This window comes from Macaca nemestrina, chromosome 18, assembly GCF_043159975.1.
Source record: "Macaca nemestrina isolate mMacNem1 chromosome 18, mMacNem.hap1, whole genome shotgun sequence".
Lineage (NCBI taxonomy): Eukaryota > Metazoa > Chordata > Mammalia > Primates > Cercopithecidae > Macaca > Macaca nemestrina.
The window spans coordinates 76870889-76891511 of NC_092142.1; the positions used below are offsets into that span (position 1 = coordinate 76870889).

Consider the following 20623-nt stretch of genomic DNA (forward strand, 5'->3'; position numbering starts at 1 on the left):
GCCGAGGAGGGCGGATCATGAGGTCAGGAGATTGAGACCATCCTGGCTAACATGGTGAAACCCCATGTCTACTAAAAATACAAAAAATTAGCCGGGCGTGGTGGCGGGTGCCTGTAGTCCCAGCTACTCAGGAGGCTGAGGCAGGAGAATGGCATGAACTCAGCGTGCGGAGCTTGCAGTGAGCCGAGATTGTGCCACTGCACTCCAACCTGGGTGACAGACCAAGACTCTATCTCAAAAAACAAACAAACAAAAAGTGTTGGGCTGGGCACAGTGGTGCACACCTGTAATCCCAGCACTTTAGGAGGCCAAGGCAAGCAGATCGCTTGAGGTCAGGAGTTTGAAACCAGCCTGGCCAATATGGTGAAACCCTATGTTTACTAAAAATACAAAAGTCAGGCATGGTGGCAAGCGCCTGTAATCCCAACTACTCAAGAGGCTGAGACAGGAGAATTGCTTAAACCCAGGAGGCAGAGGTTGCAATGAGCCAAGACTGTACCATGCACTTCAGCCTGGGTGACAGAGCAAGACTCCATCTCAAAAAAAATAAAAATAGAAGTAAGGGTAAGAGCTAAAAGATATGGTGGTTGATTAAGGATATGGAAGTGTGGCCACGTTTCCTAAAAAGTATTTCAGGATAAAAACTAAGGTTGACTTCACAGTCCTCACCAACCTCCATGACCCGTTAATGATTCTTCTGAGCATATCACTGCCCCCTCTAGAACTCTGGCTGAGCCTTTGTTTCCAGCCCTGAGATACAGACATGTCCCATTCCGCTTGCAGTCTCCCTTGGTGGGGACACCCTCCCTCCTAGATGTGATGTAGAAAGAGACTCTGGCTTCTTGGGACACTATCATGGCTACCCCTGAAGTTAGACATCAACCAATCACTTCCTCCAGGTTGTCAAAGACCATTACACATTTACATATGCTACCTCTCTGGTTAGGAATATATAAGACAACATAATGGTCATTAGCTCTTTCCTGAGGAATTAGTACACGTCAACACGGTTAGGAGGGCTTGGCATACAGTGAGTACTACTATTGACCCTACTTTACAGATGAAGAAACTGAGGCTCAGCAAGTTTAAATACCTTGATGAAGGTCACACAACTAGTAAGAAGTATAAACAGGATCAAAACCAATCAATCCATCTCCAGAATCTGTGCTCTTTAGCCACGAGCTTTTGCAGTCATCCTATGGCCACCCTAGGTACCCCCACTCATTTACATCAGGCCGCGTGTCCCGATTTGCACTTCAAAAAAAAGAAAAACTTGGCCGGGCATGGTAGCTTATGCCTGTAATCCCAGCACTTTGGGAGGCTGAGGTGGGCAGATCACGAGGTCAGGAGTTTGAGACCATCCTGGCTAACATGGTGACACCCCATTCTCTACTGAAAAATTAGCCAGGCGTGGTGGCATACGCCTGCAGTCCCGGCTACTCGGGAGTCTGAAGCAGGAGAATCGCCTGAACCCGGGAAGCAGAGGTTGCAGTGAACCAAGAGCGCGCCACCGTACTCCAGCCTGGGCAACAGACACTCTGTCTCAAAATAAAAAAATATAAATAAATAAATAAACTTTTCAATTTCCTTTGAACATTCTTATCACTAGTATCCCTGATCTACAGTTCGGACTGTCTTCATGGAAATCAAAAGTCATTTGACCTCTAATTCAATCCTTCCCATTAGGATGGGATGCCTCTTCCATACAGTATCAGAATAATAAAACAATGCAGTATCTTCAGTGTCTACTAGGCTCAAGTGGGCCATTTTCACAGGAGGCTTATTGACAAAGTCATTTTAATATTGTTTAGTTCAACCAAAGACCCCAGAGCTGGCCTCCTTTTGTAAAACTGTGAGGATAGCAAGACCTGGCTCTGGTTCATTTGTGACCTGAGAAGTCCCAAGGAAGCTGACATTTCTCTGGTCACTAGGCTTCCCTCTAGCAAATGTGTGTGTGGAGAACGCTAAATGAGAAAAATTACATAATCGCTTTAGCACACTTGTAAAAACTCATTAGCTGTTTGCTAATCCTGCTATTGTGACTGCTATTATCTCTCATGATTATTCCATCATGGCTGGGGGACAATTCAGGGATGGAGGGAGGTGGTCACTCATCTTTTAAAAGATCAAGTAATGAGATTTTTCATAACACTATCATGTGAGAGACAAGTCATAGCTGAATGTTCCATAACTGTCATCTCAGAAACCTGTATCTTGGATGTGATGTGACATCCAACATCCTCTTAAATAAGGCATTTGTACCCCTCCCCTGACCATAGTGATATTTAAAGAAATTTCTATAATCAAGGAAATAATATTTGAAAGCAAGCCCCTCCTAAATGATGTGTTTCATATTATTCACTAAAATCAGTAATAAAAACAATTACACAAAATGTCTTAAATTGATGGGGGTGTCAGGAAAGAATTTTTTTTTTTTAATGAGTATTGAAGTCTTCTAGGCCACTGTGCCAGTATGCTCTGTTTTTGTTTGTTTGTTTGTTTTTGAGACGGAGTCTCACTCTGTCACCAGGCTGGAGTGTACTGGCGCAATCTCAGCTCACTGCAACCTCCACCTTCTGAGTTCAAGCGATCCTGCCTCAGCCTCCCAAGCAGCTGGGACTACAGGTGCGCACCACCACCACGCCCGGTTAATTTTTGTATTTTTATTAGAGACAGGGTTTCACCATGTTGGCCAGGATGGTCTTGATCTCTTGACCTTGTGATCCGCCCCCTTGGCCTCCCAAAGTGCTGGGATTACAGGCATGAGCCACCGCGCCCAGCCGCTCTGTTACTTTTATGCTGCATGATACTGATATACTTTGAATGCTCTCTATTCGAGCTTTGCATTCTCTAGATTGATGGAATGTGACATCATTCTTTGTCTACAGAAATTTCCCCTCTCCTTCAGTAATGAGTCTCTAGACTTAGTGCTGCCTGAACAATGGGATACTCTCTTCCAGGCAGGGATCATTAGTGAGAGAAAGATTGGCAACATTTCCTCAACACTGGTAGAAAGAGGAGTTATATGAGCTCTCTGTGCATGTGTTTTTAAGTACGTGTATTTGTATTAGGCCCTAAGGAGTTTCAAGACAAGCTGAATTTCCTTCAGTGTTTAATACGTCATAAATAAGCCTTAGCAGCAATTCTCAGCTCCAGCAAATCATGGATATATTTCAGAGAACATTTAAAATATAAACGTAATTTCAAGTGGAAGAAAAGACCCCCATTTTTCCAAATAGTCAACATATCTCAATACACTAACATTTTCAGGATGGAGAGGGTGACAGATAGGCAGTCAGATGGGAATGCTTTGGTGAGATAGAGAGCCCTCAGAGCAAGAAGTAAAGGCCACTCTCCCCCTCACTACATGCTTCAATACTCACAAGGTGACATGAGGTAGGTGTTGGAATTATCCCCATTTTAAATTCAATGAAACATTTACAGGTTAAGCAAACTGTCTGAGGAGACCCAGATAATAAGTGGAAGAACTGGTGTTTGAAGTTACCACAGTAACTCAAAAACTGCCCTCTGGCTGGGTGTGTAATCCCAGCACTCTGGGAGGCCTCAGCAGGAGGATCACTTGAGTGCAGGAGTTTGAGACTAGCTTGGGCAACACAGAGAGTTCTCCAAGCCACTGCCCTCTTCAACATGATATATTTTTCTTTCTGCATGCCTTTCCAGAAAAGACATCTTATTTCCAAATGAACCTCCAACCAATACCCATAGCCCATACTCCTTATCCCTTTTAGAAAGACTTACCTTCCAACCCAAACTTCTTATCCTTCTTGATAACGACCACCCACACCCCTCTTTCCAGCCCATATTCCATGTCTTTGTTGGAATGAACCACCAGCACCCACCCCCAACATATATTCCTTATTGTTCTTGAGATGAACCACTGAATTCCACCCCCAGCCTGTACTGTCTATCTTTCCTGGTCATGCATGGCCTCAGTGAAAGCCACTAGGTCTCTCCCATGGTTATCACTACTGGTGTTCTTTGGGGGACATGGCTCAGCTGTTTCCCAACAATGGCCAATTCCACCTACCCCATCCATTGATCCTATCTCTCACCTCGGGGAGGAAGGCCCACAGGAGTTTAGTCTGGCCCTGTCCTTTAAATAGCTCTCTGCAGTGACAGGTGAGACTGGTTCGGAAGGAGGTGTCATGTAGCTAACCCCTCACTGAATCAAACTCGAAGAGACTCTCAATCTTGACCCAACGTTCTTGACAGGTTCCAGGGCCCATGCCTCGCTTATATCTCAAGGTAAGTTCTGTAGCACTCAATGAAGCCCTCTGCAAGGCATGGGTCATCATGTGGTGCTTGGATAAATCTAATCTCAGGGTGTTGAAAGCCCCCACTATTAAGAAAACCTTCAGTCTTGTTCCCAGGAGATGGACATCTCCTCTTGGCCTGCTCCAACATGCAGAGTTGTTCAACGGGGCATGCAGAGAAGGCTGTTCTCTCTCCCACCCAGTGTGTTTGTCATTCTGGAAAGAGCAGGTGGAGAAAAGCAGCTGTTCTCTTGACACTGCATTCTTTCTGGCTTTACGCTAATTCAACCTAAGACACAACATTCAACATAATTCATTGAGTAGCTAGGATGTTCCAGGCACTGTACTCAGAATCTTAAATTCAATCTCATTTAAACTTCAAAACTCTAGAGGTGGATAATGGTACTCTCCTCATTTTATAGATTTAGGTAAAAGTAATCATTTGTTCAAGAGTACACATCCAGTCAGTCAGTGGTGGACCTGCAATTCACACCCAGGTTATTCTACTCCAGAGCCAATGTCTTAATGCTCTTATTAGATTGCCTCCTGGATCAGAATTATGTCTCTCAGAAGTTTTAATAAACTTTCATTGAACGAGGTAGGTGGGCATTAGGCAGCCTAGCTTTATACAAAATGACATCAGCACCCTCCAAATGATAGAATGTTGGGAATGAAAGGTTCTAGGCTTTAACTGTCTTAGTAGCTCCTTTTAAATAAGGAAACTGAGACCCACGAAGAAATAACTCAGCCAAGATCACAAATTTTACCTCTGGGAAACAAAAGCAGCCTACATAGAAATAACTTTTACGTCATATATTCCAAAATGTGTTTCATGGAGGAGTAAGGCCTGCGAGGTGTTAAAAATAGCCCAGGGAAGGGGGAAGAAAGGGTTCTAGGGTGAAATACTATTTCCTGATATGTAAAACTCACCAGTTATATGAGACATCACCCAATGTTATAAAGAAATTCTATGCAAGAATTACTTTTCATCGTACTTTTTAAAAAGTGATTTTATAGTGGAAAATTATGTAAATGTGGATTGTTGTACAGTAGAATCCTAGTAGGAAATAATTAAGTCTGCATATGTAGTAATATTACAAGCCCCTAGGCAGGGGGCAATATGAAAATCACACAGCTGGAAAAAATATATTGGTCTTACTAAATGCTAGCACATGCTACAGTTAGTAGGGTTAGTAGTAATTATATTTAAGTTCGAAGTGTCAGGGGAAAATCACCTAACCAGCTATGTAAACTGTGACTTGCTATTTTTTATAGGAAAACTTTCATGTAATGTGAAAACATTGTATCTTTACTGCTATGTTTTGGGATTGCCTGTTTTACCACTAAGGGAGTACTACACAGGTATTATTTTGCCTTGGGTTTTCATTCATCCATCCACGCCTGAGCATTTAGTGCATGGGAATGTTTGGATTCTTATTCTCTCATTGCAAGGAAGGAAATGCATTATATAAGCTTGAAATACAGTTTTCTTTTTCTTTTTTTCTTTTTTTTTTTTTTTTTTGAGATGGAGTCTCACTCCGTTGCCCAGGCTGGAGTGCAGTGGCGCGATCTTGGCTCATTGCAAGCTCCACCTCCTGGGTTCAGGCCATTCTCCTGCCTCAGCCTCCCAAGTAGCTGGGACTACAGGTGCCTGTCACCACACCTGGCTAATTTTTTTTTGTATTTTTTAGTAGAGACGGGGTTTTACCATGTTAGCCAGGATGGTCTCGATCTCCTGACCTTGTGATCCACCCGCCTCAGCCTCCCAAAGTGCTGGGATTACAGGCGTGAGCCACCGTGCCCGGCTGAAATACAGTAAATTTTTTAAATGCCAGATTAAACTAAGTGAGACAGGTTTCTTTCCTGCAGGACTTCTTGTTGACAGAGTATACAGCATTTTCCTACTTATTTGACTATGGCAACTCTTTTCTTTGTATCTCACTTAATACAATTTCACAAGGTTTTAGTGTCCCATGCTATATCCCTGCCATCAGATTATCAAATCGTAGCAATGCAGTATCTTACACTTAAGAGAAAAGCAGGACAGTCCTTTATGATTTGGTACCTGAAGTAGAAACAGAGTGTCTGCTGAAAGGAATGCCACCTCCTACCAATTCAGCAATCCCTGAGATCTACTTATTTGTGCTGGCCACAGTACCTCGAAACTTCTCTTCCTCTCCGTTTTGCCCACAAACCTGCATTCTTGCCTGCCTCGTGGATTCACAGAAATCCAAAGGGAAAAAACAAATGAGGTCTTTCTTTACCAGGAGTGCTGAGATAGCTCACAGGAAAATGAATGGTAGGATTCAAGCATATTGGAACTCTACAGAAACAGAGAGACGTTGGTGTGATTCCAAGGACTTGGGGACAATTATCCCCCACACATTTCATTGGCTGGCAACTATTCTCCTCCACACATTTCATTGGCTAGCACTGATCACATGGCCCCACCTGACTCCAGGGAGGCTGGGAAGTGAAGTCTTCCTGAGTGTTTAGGAAAAGGAGAACCATATATGGATAAGTACAAATCCTTCCACCTCAAGACCCTAAGTTCTTAGTAATTGCAGTGTCAGAAGAAATTAATGTGATGGAATACTACAATTATCACTCCTTGAAGTTTCATCACTCTCTCTCATTTAGACTTATAGTAAACCCCGATTTTAGTTCCCATTGTCGTCTAAGAAAACTATAGTTCAGCATGGTAAAGTAATTTGTCCAAGGTTCCTTTAGCTACTAAGTGACAAAGCCAGACTCAAACCCGTATCTTCCTGACTCCAAAAACTCTATTTACCTTACACAGCTGTTGTGAGGATTGATTAAATCAAAAATGCATTCATTCATTTGAATATTCATTAAACACCTACATGAACCATTTACTAGTCAGTATGCAGAGAATTTGGCAGACACGGCTCTCCTAGAATTTAAAACTGTATGAGGATAAAATAACAAACAAGAAAAATGGCCAAATAATTTCAACAATGGAAAAATTCCGGGAAGAAAAATAAGCTAAAGGAATGGAGTAAAAGGGATGGGGAAGGCAGGTATTTTGGATATGGGAGTCAGGGAAAGCCTGAAGAGGTGATTTGAGGAGAGAAGGCTGAAGCAAAGGAGAAGAGGTCTTAAGCAGGCTGGAGGGAGGGGGACTACGAAGTGCAAAGGCCCTGAGGTGACAGTGGGCTGGGTACATTTAAAAAACTACAGTAAGGCAAGTATGACTGGAGCAAGGAAGTGAAGGAGGCAACAGTAAATGAGGTCAGAGAAGTAGGCAGATGGCACATACTCTAGGTCAGAGAAATAAGCAGATGGTGCATAATCTGGGAGAGGGAGGCACAATCAGGAATCTGGAAATTTTCTAGCCATGATGCGAAGAAACCCATTGGAGTGCTTTGGGCGATGGCATGACGTGGCCTGTGTTCTTTTTCTTCAGATTCCTTTTCTATGATTATTTCTGTGGAATAGACTGTTCTGGGAGAGGGAACAGTAAGAATAGAAGTAAGAAGAATAATTTAGGGAGCTACAGAAGTCATTCAAGCAAAAATTGATGGTTGCCTGGATAAGACTGGCCAAAAGAAGAGGTGAAAAGTTATTAGATTCAGGAGATATTCTGGATGTTGAGCCAACCAGATTTATTGGCAGATCGGATGTAAAGATTGAGGGGAAGAAGAGAATCAGGTAAAACCCCTAGGTTTTTGGCCTGAAAAACTGGTTTTGCGGTTGTGGAAGACAGAATAATGCCCCCCACGCCCCCAAGATGACCCTGTTCTAATCCCTTGGACCTGTCAATATATTACTTTACATGACCAAAAGGATTTTACAGGTGTGATTAAGTTAAGGAGTCTTGAGCTGGGGAGGTTATACCGGATTATCTGGGTAGGTCCAATGTAATTTCAAGGGTCATGGAAAGAGGGAGGCATGAGGCTGGGGTTGGAAAAAGATTGAGTGATGCTGCTGGCTTTGAAGATGGAAGGAAGGGGCCTTGAGCCAAGGAATGCAGGCAGAATTAAAAAAAAAAAAAAAAGGATTCTTCCCTAGAGCCTCCAGAAGGAACATGGCCCAGCTGACACCTTGATTTTAGACCAGTGAAAGCCACTTTGGATTTCTGACCTCTAGAACTGTAAAACAATAAACCCCTGTTGGTTTAAGCCACTAAGTCTGCAGTAATTTGTTATAGCAACCATAGGGAACTAATTTACTGGGATGTGAACAGTGCTTTGAATCCTGTTAAGACACTAAAGGGTGATCACCACAGGAAACTAGGAATTAGAGCAGAGAACAGAAGGAGACAGGGTAGGTTTATTATTCAACCTTAAAATGGAAAGGTACTTAATTGTGTGATATATTGAGTTTCACTAACAAGCAGGAAGTACCAATTTGTGCCAGGGCTTATATCAGACAATGGAGACTTGAGGATGAGTAAGATGCAGGGACCGGTCTGGTGGGTGAATTTGCAGGATGGGGAACAATTTCATAGCAGTAAAATGACCTGCCTGTCATTTTACCTCAAAAAAGGACACTGGTCTAGTTTTCATCTTTGAGTAGGGGGTAAAAAAAGGCATCTTGGTGCTCGATTTCCTCTGGTACCACGGAATGTTTCTTCGGGCAGGTCTCTTCTGTCTTTTACATCTGCCCCACGAAATGCAGTTTATTCCATTTAGTCTGAACTTTCTACTGAAACCAGCAAAATGATTTACAGAATGTGTGGCATCTCTGAAAAAGACAGTAAAAGATTCATTGGAAGAGTGAAATCTCTTTTAGGTTGTAGGAGATGTGTCTTCACTCATCTAATATGATACAATTTTAAAGTGATAATTGAGATGTTTTATGGAGTGCAATTAAGAAATGTCATTACTGCTTATTGCAGATAATGAAATAAATTGGTAGTGTGGGTAAGAGAACTCATTCTACAGAATTACAACTCTTTGGGAAATACGAGGTGAGCAGCTTCTTTGGGCACCAGAATTTTTTTTCAAATACCTTCCAATCAGAACAAGCCTTGTGCTCAGTATCTCCTGCACTCCCCATTCAATGATGTTTTAAAAAAACAAAAACTACCCTTATTCCAAATGTAAGAGGCAGAGAGAGATAGGGGCGGTGGCGGGGAAGGGAGAAAAGGAGAGGAAAGAAGTGAGGGGGACAGAGAGGGAGATGGACGAGTCGGGGGAAGAGAGGGAGAGAGGGAGGGAGAGGGAGAAAGAGGGAGAAAGGGAGGGAGAAAGGGAGGGAGAGAGGGAGGGAGAGAGGGAGGGAGAAGGAGAGAGGGAGGGAGAGGGAGAGAGGGAGGGAGGGAGAGGGAGGGAGGGGGAGAGAGAGAGGGAGGGAGAGGGAGGGAGAGGGAGAGAGAGAGGGAGAGGGAGGGAGAGGGAGAGAGGGAGAGAGGGGGAGAGAGAGAGGGAGAGAGGGGGAGAGAGAGAGGGAGAGAGAGAGAGGGGGAGAGAGGGAGAGAGGGAGAGAGGGGGAGAGAGGGAGACGGAGAGGGGGAGAGAGGGGGAGAGAGGGGGAGAGAGGGGGAGAGAGGGGGAGAGGGAGAGGGAGAGGGAGAGGGAGAGGGAGAGGGAGAGGGAGAGGGAGAGGGAGAGGGAGAGGGAGAGGGAGAGAGAGAGAAGGGGAAAATGTGGGAAAGACGTTCAGACTGGTTGGATCGTCTCTGCAGTGATTGCTGACCGTAGGGTTGCACGGTAGACCAGCACTGGCTTTAATGTTAAGCTCCCAGAATTTAAAGCTCATCTCTGGCATAAACTACCTGTGTGACCATGGACAAAATATCTAACCCCTATGAGCCTCAGTTTTTTTCATGTGTTGAATTGGAGTAGTAATACCTGTTTGCAGGGCTATTGGGAATTCTGGTGTGATCATGTATCTAAAGTACCCGGCATTGTCTAAAACATAGTATATGCCTAATAAATACTCATTTCATTCTCCAGAGCATCCTGCCTCTCTTTCTCTTTTTGACACCCCTTAATTTTCTTCTTTTCAGAATCAGTGATATATACCTGGGGATAAAAAAAAAAAAGGAGGTGGGAAGAAATGGGGAGGCATGATAAGGTTGTGGGGAGACTATTGCACCACTGACTTTTCTTATAACTTCCCAGGACTGGCTGGGGAAAGACCTGGTAGGTACAAGGGGAGCCATGGCCTGGAATAGCAAGCTGGACATTCCCAGTTATCTTACTATACTGAGACTTAAGGCTGCAAAACACTTGTCCATCTTCAGCTATATTCCCTCCTCACTTAAACCCTCTGGGACAATTTTCCACTTTAGAGCTAAAGAAACTGAGGCTGGGAGTGGCTTTCTGACTTGCCCAGGATTACCACAGTGAGTAAAAGGAGCCTCGGTCTCCTGAAGTCACCACGCAGGCAGCTCTTTCTGCCTCATTGCACCTGGCACCCACCTTTATGTAAAAGCCAACATCAAACAAAAGGACCCAAGTGTTGGGGGACTTCTCCTTAAGTCAACTAAAGATGGGGTCCTTGTCACATGGCCACGAAAATGTAGGCTTGTAGATGATTTGAAGAGTGAGAAAAATGGGATTTATTGGGCAAAAAGGAAAAAAAGGGCAAACAGAGACTTAGTGAAGCAAGAGAATGTGCTACCTGTGCGCTTCCTGCCTCGAAGTTTGAGTCCCAGGCTCCACATAGGAAGAGGAGGGGCCAGGCTCCTCCCTGCTGCAAACAGCATGAACTTCTGTGGCTCCATCCTGTAAGGACTAAAGAAAGAAGAGAGAGGAAGAGGGAGGAAGAGGCAGCAAGGGTTAGGGAGGGAAATAACCCTTGCCAGTGGTCAGGGGTGGATTCCTAAGACCTGAGGGTTTTGTTTGCTTTGCTTGTTTGTTTGTTTGTTTTTGAGATGGAGTCTCGCTCTGTCGCCCAGGCTGGAGTGTAGCAGCAGGATCTCAGCTCACTCCAAGATCCACCTCCCGGGTTCACGCCATTCTCCTGCCTCAGCCTCCCGAGTAGCTGGGACTACAGGCACCCGCCACCACGCCCGGCCAATTTTTTGTATTTTTAGTAGAGATGGGATTTCACCATGTTGGTCAGGATGGTCTCGATCTCTTGACCTCGTGATCTGCCCACCTCGGCCTCCCAAAGTGCTGGGATTATAGACGTGAGCCACTGTGCCCAGCCCAACCTGAGGGTTTTGAGAGCCCACCTGGGAGTAGCCCCAGCCTGCGCCTCACAGTTCCCTTCAGGTTCATTGTCCTCACGCAAATCGCTTGAAAAGTGAAGGGAGAGAAAAGACGGGTCAGGTGGCCAGAGACCCTCAGGATGCAGGAGTTAACTCAGGGTGAGCCGCCGTTGCCCACTGCTTCCTGAGTTGCAAGAGCCTGTGCCCCCTACACCCGTTCCAGGTTTTGGCACCAAATGCAAGAATTAAAGAAAGAGGAGAGAAACACGAAGGGTGGCTTGACAGTTACGCAAGAGACTTTCCCCCGACCTCCCTTTGTGGCTGAGCCGTTTTATTTGTATTTTACTGTTGGCTCTTTCTAGCTGCTTATAGTTAGAAGAGAAGTGATTTCCTTGTAATGCTTGAGGCCAGAAAGGGAACTGGAACTTGAAGCAGTGGTGTTTGTGGTGGTGTTTGTCCGAGATGACGGTGCTTCTGCTCTGTCACATCCCAGTGTGCACTCCTCCCAGTGAATAGACCAGTTGGAGTTTTGCCAGGGAGCCCTTCCCACCTGGCTGTCTCACAAATTCTCAGACCAGGAGGAGTTCCTTGAAAAGGTGAGTTGGATCCCTAGAATTACATAAGGGGAGGAGACAATCTGAGCCTCAGACTCACAGTGAAGCCCACTAGTTGGGAATTCAGAAGAGACTTAAAGAGTTGAAAATTACCGAAAGAGACTTGCCCAAATACTTAAGATAGAATCACAGCGCTCTGAAAGAATATGCTAAGTCACTGAATTTTTAAGAATTGGGAAAATGTGTTTCCTGCTACTATTTGGAAAGAATGACTCTAAAAGCGTAAAGGGCAAAACCCTTCTTTTTATGAGCACTGGTTACTGTTGCTAATACCTGACTGCAGAGACTGCGTCTAAGTCTGGACCACTTGGGACCAGTTCCTGAGCTCCACTTTGGACCTAATGAATCAAAAGTTATTGGAGATGGGCCCCAGAGTTTTCTGTTTTAATATGCTACCGTAGTGGCCCTAATGCACAGATGAATCGGAAACCACTCTTCTAAATCTGTCTTATGTCTCCCTTGCCTGCTGGATCCTAATTCAACAGGTATTTATTGAATTCCAACTATTTAACTGGCTGTGTTTTATGCACTTGAGATATACCTATAAACAAAACTGAACCCCCTGTCAAAAAATTGTTTTCTAGAGCTTATATTCTACTGTCTGGGTAGCATTGTTTAAATGTGTGTCTTTATCGAATCTCATGTTGAATTATAATCCCCAGTGTTGGAGGAGGGGCTGGATAGGAGGTGACTGGATCATGGGGATGAAGTTTTCATGAATGGTTTAGCACTGTATAGCAAGTTCTCATGAGATCTGGTTGTTTAAAAGTGTGTGGCACCTTCCCCCTTATTCTCTCTCTTGCTTCTGCTCCGGTCATGTAAGACGTGCCTGCTTCCCCTTCACCTTCCACCATGATGGTAAGTTTCCTGAGGCCTCCCCAGAAGCCAAGCAGATGCCAGCATCATGCTTCCTGTACAGGCTGTGGAACCATGAGCCAATTAAACCTCTTTTCTTTATAAATTACCCAGTGTCAGGTTTTTTTGAGACGGAGTCTCGCTCTGTCGCCCAGGCTGGAGTGCAGTGGCCGGATCTCAGCTCACTGCAAGCTCCGCCTCCCCGGTTCACGCCATTCTCCTGCCTCAGCCTCCCGAGTAGCTGGGACTACAGGCGCCCGCCACCTTGCCCGGCTAGTTTTTTGTATTTTTTAGTAGAGACGGGGTTTCACCGTGCTAGCCAGGATGGTCTCAATCTCCTGACCTCGTGATCCGCCCGTCTCAGCCTCCCAAAGTGCTGGGATTACAGGCTTGAGCCACCGTGCCCGGCAGTGTCAGGTATTTCTTTATAGCAGCGTGAGAACAGATTAATACGGTAAAAATAGGTGAGTGGGGAAGGAAAATAATAAGCAATAAATATAACAAGTAAATCATTTTTCACTTTGTAATTAAAAGATCATCTTTTTTTAAAGAGGAGGCAGATAAAAGGGGAAATAGGAGTGTGGGGATGAGAGAGAGGAGTGGGTTGGCTGGTGTGACCCTGGATCCTCTGTGTACTCCAGAAATGAGGCTTTAAACCTTTCCTGCCTGCACCAAACTGGACTGCTCAGATCTGGGCTTCCCACTTCTAGCTGCATCCTGCTCTGAGTGCTCTGTTGCCCTCCCAGTTCCTAGGTGCTCCACCCACAGGGCACGGGAGTAACCCTTCCTCTGCTAGCTAGATAGGATTCATGACCACCTCTCCAGGCTAACTCTGGGGAAATGCTTGTTTATACCTCCCTGTAGGACTGAATGCTTACCAATTCTCTGAAACACTGGAAAGGCTGGAGATATATTTGAGCAACACTCTGTGGTGTGTGCTGGAGCCAGTATGCACGAGCTCCTGAGAGCCAATTGTGTGCATGTTTTTTAAAGCGAGGCATCAGTGGTGTTACATCATGCTCAAATCAGCAGAGAGGGGTGGGGGGAGTAGTTACACTGAGAACTGTTGATAACTCAGCAAGTGCTACAAATCAGGGCTCCCTCTAGAGATCTGTTGTTACATATTGACCATCACATCAGTGGTAACAGTTATGTGCTAGAAACAGCCCCAGAGGAACATAACTCCAAAGATGTTTCCCTAAATCCGGTAACCTGGGTTTGGTTCTTCTCTGGCTTCCTGGGTACAAGAAAATCTCAAACCCTCTTGCTACCGAAAGGGCTTGAGATTCTAGACCAAAAAGATACACAGAGAGGCTTGGAATAAAAGAGACAGTAGTGGCCGGGCGCGGTGGCTCACGCCTGTAATCCCAGCACTTTGGGAGGCCGAGGCGGGTGGATCACAAGGTCAGGAGATCGAGACCACGGTGAAACCCCGTCTCTACTAAAAATACAAAAAAATTAGCCGGGCGCGGTTGTGGGCGCCTGTAGTCCCAGCTACTCGGGAGGCTGAGGCAGGAGAATGGCGTGAACCCGGGAGGCGGAGCTTGCAGTGAGCCGAGATCGCGCCACTGCACTCCAGCCTGGGCGACAGAGCGAGACTCCGTCTCAAAAAAAAAAAAAAAAAAAAAAAAAAAAGAATTTAAAAAAAAAAGAGAGACAGTAGTGACTTGAAGGAATACAAAGGATGAAAAATTCCTACACTCAATTTATTATTGTCTTATAACTTGAGGTTTGTTTTTCCTAATAATCATTATACCCTCAGAAACGGATGAGTTTCCAGGGCATTATAAATTTCGAACATTTAGCAGGGCTAGCACTAAAATAGCTCATTAAAGAGTGTGGGTTGGAAAGAAGGTCTGTTAGTCTACTTTATATACAATGATCAATTACAGCAAATTTCTCAGCAGTAGTTTCTATCACTGTTCTTTAAGATACAGTAATAGAAATGAGATCATCAGACCTAAGGAAGTTGGTTCAGTGCATCAAGGTTTTCCACAGAAATTTTCCAAGGCAGAAGAAAGAGAAGGGACATTCCAGATGTCTAAGACTGTGGTTTAAAGAGTCTAAACAAGCTCAAAATATCATGAAAGCTTTGGCCAGTGATACCCTAGTGAATGTTTTAGCAATAAAATCTTAGGGGTGGGGGAACTCTGATTTACAGCATTTGCCAACTTCCATAGCATCAAGATTCCCACCATGGCCAATTACAAGCTACAAATGTGCTGTCAACTGACTTACTGTATTCCTGAAAATTTAGCTATTGATTCTCATGAGCTACTATAAGCCAGGTCTACTGACACCACTTGGTTTTCTTTTTTGTTTGTTTTTGTTTCTGTTTTGAGACAGAGTCTCGCTCTGTCATCCAGGCTGAAGTGCAATGGCACAGTCTTGGCTCACTGCAATCTCTGCCTCCTGGGTTCAAGCGATTCTCCTTCCTCAGCCTCATGAGTAGCTGGTATTAAAGGCACGTGCTACCATGCCTGGGTAATTTTTGTATTTTTTAGTAGAGACGGGGTTTCACCATGTTGGTCATGCTGATCTTGAACTCCTGACCTCGTGATCCACCCGCCTCGGCCACCCAAAATGCTGGGATTTACAGGTGTGAGCCACTGCGCCCGGCCCCACACCACTCTGTTTAGCTCAAAGTTAATATGAATTTTGCACCCAGCTCAATGATACATCCATACTTCATTTAAAAGTAATAGTGGTTTTCTGTCTGTCTTCAAATTTCCCAGCATCACCTAATGTATGTTTCCCAAAGACAGTTCTACTCTTATGTGAGGTGACTTGGTGGGGGACTGGGACATGGAATAGCCTTACATTGCTTCCTTTGCATTTCTCCCTCTCCATCTTTCCAATTATATTAAGATTAAAATCTCAGTGGGGTACTAATCTGCTTTAACACCTCTTGAACACTTATCCCTCTCCCTTTTCAACAAAGAGGGAGCAGGCTTCAAATTCAGAGTCTTCAGGCAGGCAACAGAATCAAGCTAGAATATATTAGACTTACTTCTTTTCATTTTGCTTATTATGTTCAGCCGTCTATGGCAAATAATACTGATTTTTTTTTCCATTTATGGATGCAGAGTGGGGTTTTCCTTTAAATATGTTATTAGTATGTCAGTTAATATGTTTCTTATACTAAGGTGGTACCCGGAATAAGCAAAATCACTTGCTTCTCAGAAGATGAGGCCCAGCTTCTTGTGCGGTGTGCTAGCGGGCTTTTTGGAGGCAGAAATACCCAGTGGCAGCTTGCTGCATTAGCAGTAACTCTCTACCTTTAGAATCTCCTGCTGCCATTCATCCTACTCACCCAAACAGATTTAGATTCAAGTTATGATGTGCTATCATATGCTGATTTGTATCAGCAGTTGCTCACTTGTATTCATTGCCAATTTCCATGGTGTAAATCTTTCCACCATGGCTGATTTCAAGCTATCAACCAGACAATGAACATAGGCATTCATGTGTCTTTATGACAGAATGATTTATATTCATTCGGATATATACACAGTAATGGGACTGCTGGGTAAAATGGTAGTTCTGTTTTTAGCTCTTTGAGAAATTGACACACTGTTTTTTTGTTTTTGTTTTTTGAGAGTCTTGCTCTTGTCGCCCAGGCTGGAGTGCAATGGCGCAATCTCTGCTCACTGCGACCTCCAGCTCCCAGGTTCAAGCTATTCTCCTGCCTCAGCCTCATAAGCAGTTGGTATTACAGGCACCATGCCACCATGCCTGGCTAATTTTTTTGTATTTTTGGTAGAGATGGGGTTTCACCATGTTGGCCAGGCTGGTCTCGAACTCATGACCTCTGGTGATCCACTTGCCTCAGCCTCTCAGAGTGCCTGAATTACAGGCATGAGCCACCGTGCCCAGTCTGCCACACTGCTTCGCACAATGGTTGAACTAATTTACACTCCCCGCAACAGTGTATAAGTGTTCCTTTTTCTCTGCAAACCTCTGCAAAGGTTTCTCTACAACCTTGCCAGCATGTTATTTTTTTACTTTTTAATAATAGACGTTCTGACTGGTTTGAGATGATATCTCATTGTGGCTTTGATTTGCGTTTCTCTAATGATCAGTGTATTAGTCCATTTTCACACTACTGATAAAGACATACGTGAGACTGGGTATTAAAAAAAAAAAAAAAAAGGAAGTTTAATGGACTCACAATTCCACATGGCTGGGGAGGCCTCACAATCATGGTGGAAGATGAAAGGCATGTCTTACATGGTGGCAGACAAAAGATAATTTGTGCATGGAAACTCCCCTTTATAAAACCATCAGATGTCATGAGACTTATTCACTATCACACGAACAGCACAGGAAAGACCCTCCCCCATGATTCAGTTACCTCTCCCCAGTTCCCTCCCATGACATTGTGGAAACGACAATTCAAGATGAGATTTGCGTGGGGACACAGCCAAACCATGCCAATCAGTGATGTTGAGCCTTTTTTTTCATATGCTCATACAGCTTTGAAGAGAGGAGAATTCTTTGGAGAAACAGAAATCTTGCATCCATACTTGCCTCATTCCTCTTTTTCAATTACTGACTCTCCCAACATAGAAGGATCAAGTGGAGGGAGACCACAGGGTCACTTACATGTGCAGATAGAGCAGTGGTTTGAATTCACCCTGTATTTTTTTTTTTTTTTTTTGAGACAGAGTCTCACTCTGTCACCCAGGCTGGAGTGCAGTGGCGCGATCTCAGCTCACTGCAAGCTCTACCTCCTGGGTTCAAGCAATTATCTCACCTCAGCCTCCCAAGTAGCTGGGATTACAGGCGCCCACCACTACATCTGGCTAACTTTTGTATTTTTAGTAGAGACACGGTTTCATCATGTTGGTTGGGCTGGTCTCAAACTCCTGACCTCAAGTGATCCGCCCACCTCGGCCTCCCAAAGTGCTGGGATTATAGATGTGAGCCACTGTGCCCAGCCCACCCTGTATTTTTTTTTTTTTTTAGATGAATTCTGCCTCTGTTGCCCAAGCTGGAGTGCAGTGACTCAATCTCTGCTCACTGTAACCTCTGCCTCCAGGGTTCAAGTGATTCTTATGCCTCAGCCTCCTGAGTAACTGGGATTACAGGTATGCACCACCAAGCCCAGCTAATTTTTGTATTTTTAGTAGAGACAGGGTTTCACCATATTGGCCAGGCTGGTCTCAAGCTCGTGACTTCAGGTGATCCACCCGCCTCAGCCTCCCAAAGTGCTGGAATTACAGGTGTGAATCACCGCACTCAGCCTGTTTTTTTTTTATTATTATTATTTTTATTTTTAGATGGAGTCTCACTCGCTCTATCACCCAGTCTAGACTGCAGTCTCCCAGGCTCGAGTGCACTAGCGCGATCTCGGCACATTGCAACCTCTGCCTCCCAGGTCCACATCATTCTCCTGCCTCAGCCTCCCAAGTAGCTGGGACTAGAGGTGCCCACCATCACGCCCGGCTAATTTCTTTTTGTATTTTTAGTAGAGATGGGGGTTTCACCGTGTTAGCCAGGATGGTCTCGATCTCCTGACCCTCGTGATCCGCCCATCTCAGCCTCCCAAAGTGCTGGGATTACAGGCGTGAGCCACTGTGCCTGGCCCACCCTGTATTCTTAAACTAGCCCAAGCATTCACTAGCTGTGTGGTCTCAGGCAAATCACTTAGCCTCCAAGCAATGACATTTCTAGGAGCACAAGAGCATAGGGCTCTCACATAACATATGGCAGTTATTAGGATGCAATTAACATCATCGTGGCTTTCCTCCACACCCACAGCTGCAGAACCAGGGCACATGAGCATTGTTTAAAGGAAAGCTTCAAAGATGATGTATCTTCAGAGCTTGATGCCACCTGCCTTTGCCTACCTGGTGCTTGGCCACAGACCTGGCTCCCCTCCAACCTCCCGTTTCTAATGCTACATCAAAGGCTGTGCTTCTCAGCTGGGAGCAGATTTGTCATTTGGGGGGCCAGTTGGCAATGTCTGGAGACATTTTTGATTCTCACAACAGGAAAAGTGTGACTGGCATCTAGCGAATGGAGGCCACGGATGGTGCTAAACATCTCATGATACACAGGATAGCCCCCCTGCAACAAAGAATTATCCATCCCCAAATGTCACCATGCCAAGAATAAAAAACCCTGCTCTAAGGATTAAGTGAGCTTGGTCCTTCTAAAAGATGTGTTTACTTTACTGGAATACTAGAGAAATTCCTCAGGCTACCACCCTAAGGAGGAGTAGCATAGCCCCTAAAGATTGTAACTAAATTTTACACTCCCCAGGCAGAGGTACAAAGATGTCTCCAATTTGTGAAAGCAATACATGACTGAAGGGTAATGGGCATGACAGAATAGATTTTTAACAGTCTGATTCCCATCTTTAAATCCTAGCTCCTCCACTTTTTTAGCTCTGTGACCATGAGCATAGGAAATACTAGGATCCTCAATTTCTTCAACTGTAAAAACAGAAATAATGCACCTGTCTTGCATAAAATTGTTGTGAAGATTAAAGGAGATAATGCCTGTAAGCCAGTTAGCCAGTTACTGCTGGTATATTGTTATGTTCTCGACAAACAATCATTATCATCATTACTCTTGCTATTATATTACCTACAGTAGTCAGAGCTCAAATAGCTATTTTCATCATTATTATTATTTTAGGTCTATTTTAGTTCCTTAAACAGTTGTGGGTGGCTGAGAGGCACATGTACCTATCTCTTCTCTGTGCCAAGACTCTGCAGAGCAGTGAACAGCAAGAAAGGAAAAGAGTCCAAACAGATGGAACCTTCACGGGGCAGGTTTCTCCTAGTCCGCCCCCCACCACACACACACAGAAACTAAACACTTTTCCAAGCTGTCTTCATCCATGAGATAATTTCTTTAAAGCCTGCGTGGAATCCCAGGTAATGAAGAATGATGAGGCTAATTATAGACTCACCATGGTACAAATGCCTGTCGTTTGTATGTTCATATAGATTATGCAGCTTGAGTCACAGGCCATTCAGAGTGTTCGATTTCAGAACCATCCAGAAGCTATCAGACCTAGTCTGTCAAATCTGGGGGGGGCAAAGATGCTGTATCATCTGGTTTTATAGTTTGCACAAAGCCAAGAACTGTTCTGGCACATAGAAGAGCACAAAAAACATGGCTTGTGTTATCAGTGCTTAGTGAGACCACTGACTCACTTGGAATGGCCAATTACAGATTGTAGAACTTTTTTTTTTTTGTTTTGAGAGAGAGAGAGATTGTGTGTCTCACTCTGTCGTTCATGCTAGAATACAGTGATGCAGTCATAGCTCACTGCAGCCTCATACTCTAGGCTCAAGTGATGTTACCACCTCAGCCTCCTGAGTAGCTGAGATTACAGGCACTCACCATCATGCCTGTGTAATTTTTAAATATATAGTTTCTGAGACAGGCTCTTGCTATGTTGCCAAAGCTGGTCTGGAATTCCTGGCCTCAAGCAATTGTCCTGCCTGAGCCTCCTAAAGCACTGGGATTACAGGTGTTAGGCACCACAGCTGACCTGAACTTTTTTCAATTGTTATTTTTTCCTGATAAGAAAAGTAGCACATATTCCACAGAGACATGTAAAACTGTGTCCCTTCAAAGCAAGAAAAATCACACTCCCATTACCAACAATAACCCGTGCGTGTGATTTGTCTTTTCTTCCAGTATTTCCTTTTTGGACATGTGGGGATTTCTTTTTGCTTTTGTTTTCTTTAGTGGCTTGACTTTTGTTGTTGTTGTTGTTGTTGTTTTTGCTTTTTTGT

At 44.4% G+C, this 20623-nt stretch overlaps 1 protein-coding gene across 1 annotated transcript in view; it reads left to right on the forward strand.

The window, feature by feature from the left end:
- Nucleotides 1-20623, forward strand: part of LOC105491238 (vesicle amine transport 1 like) — a 186294-nt gene that overhangs the window by 135000 nt on the left and 30671 nt on the right. The gene's annotated exons all lie outside the window — the stretch shown is intronic.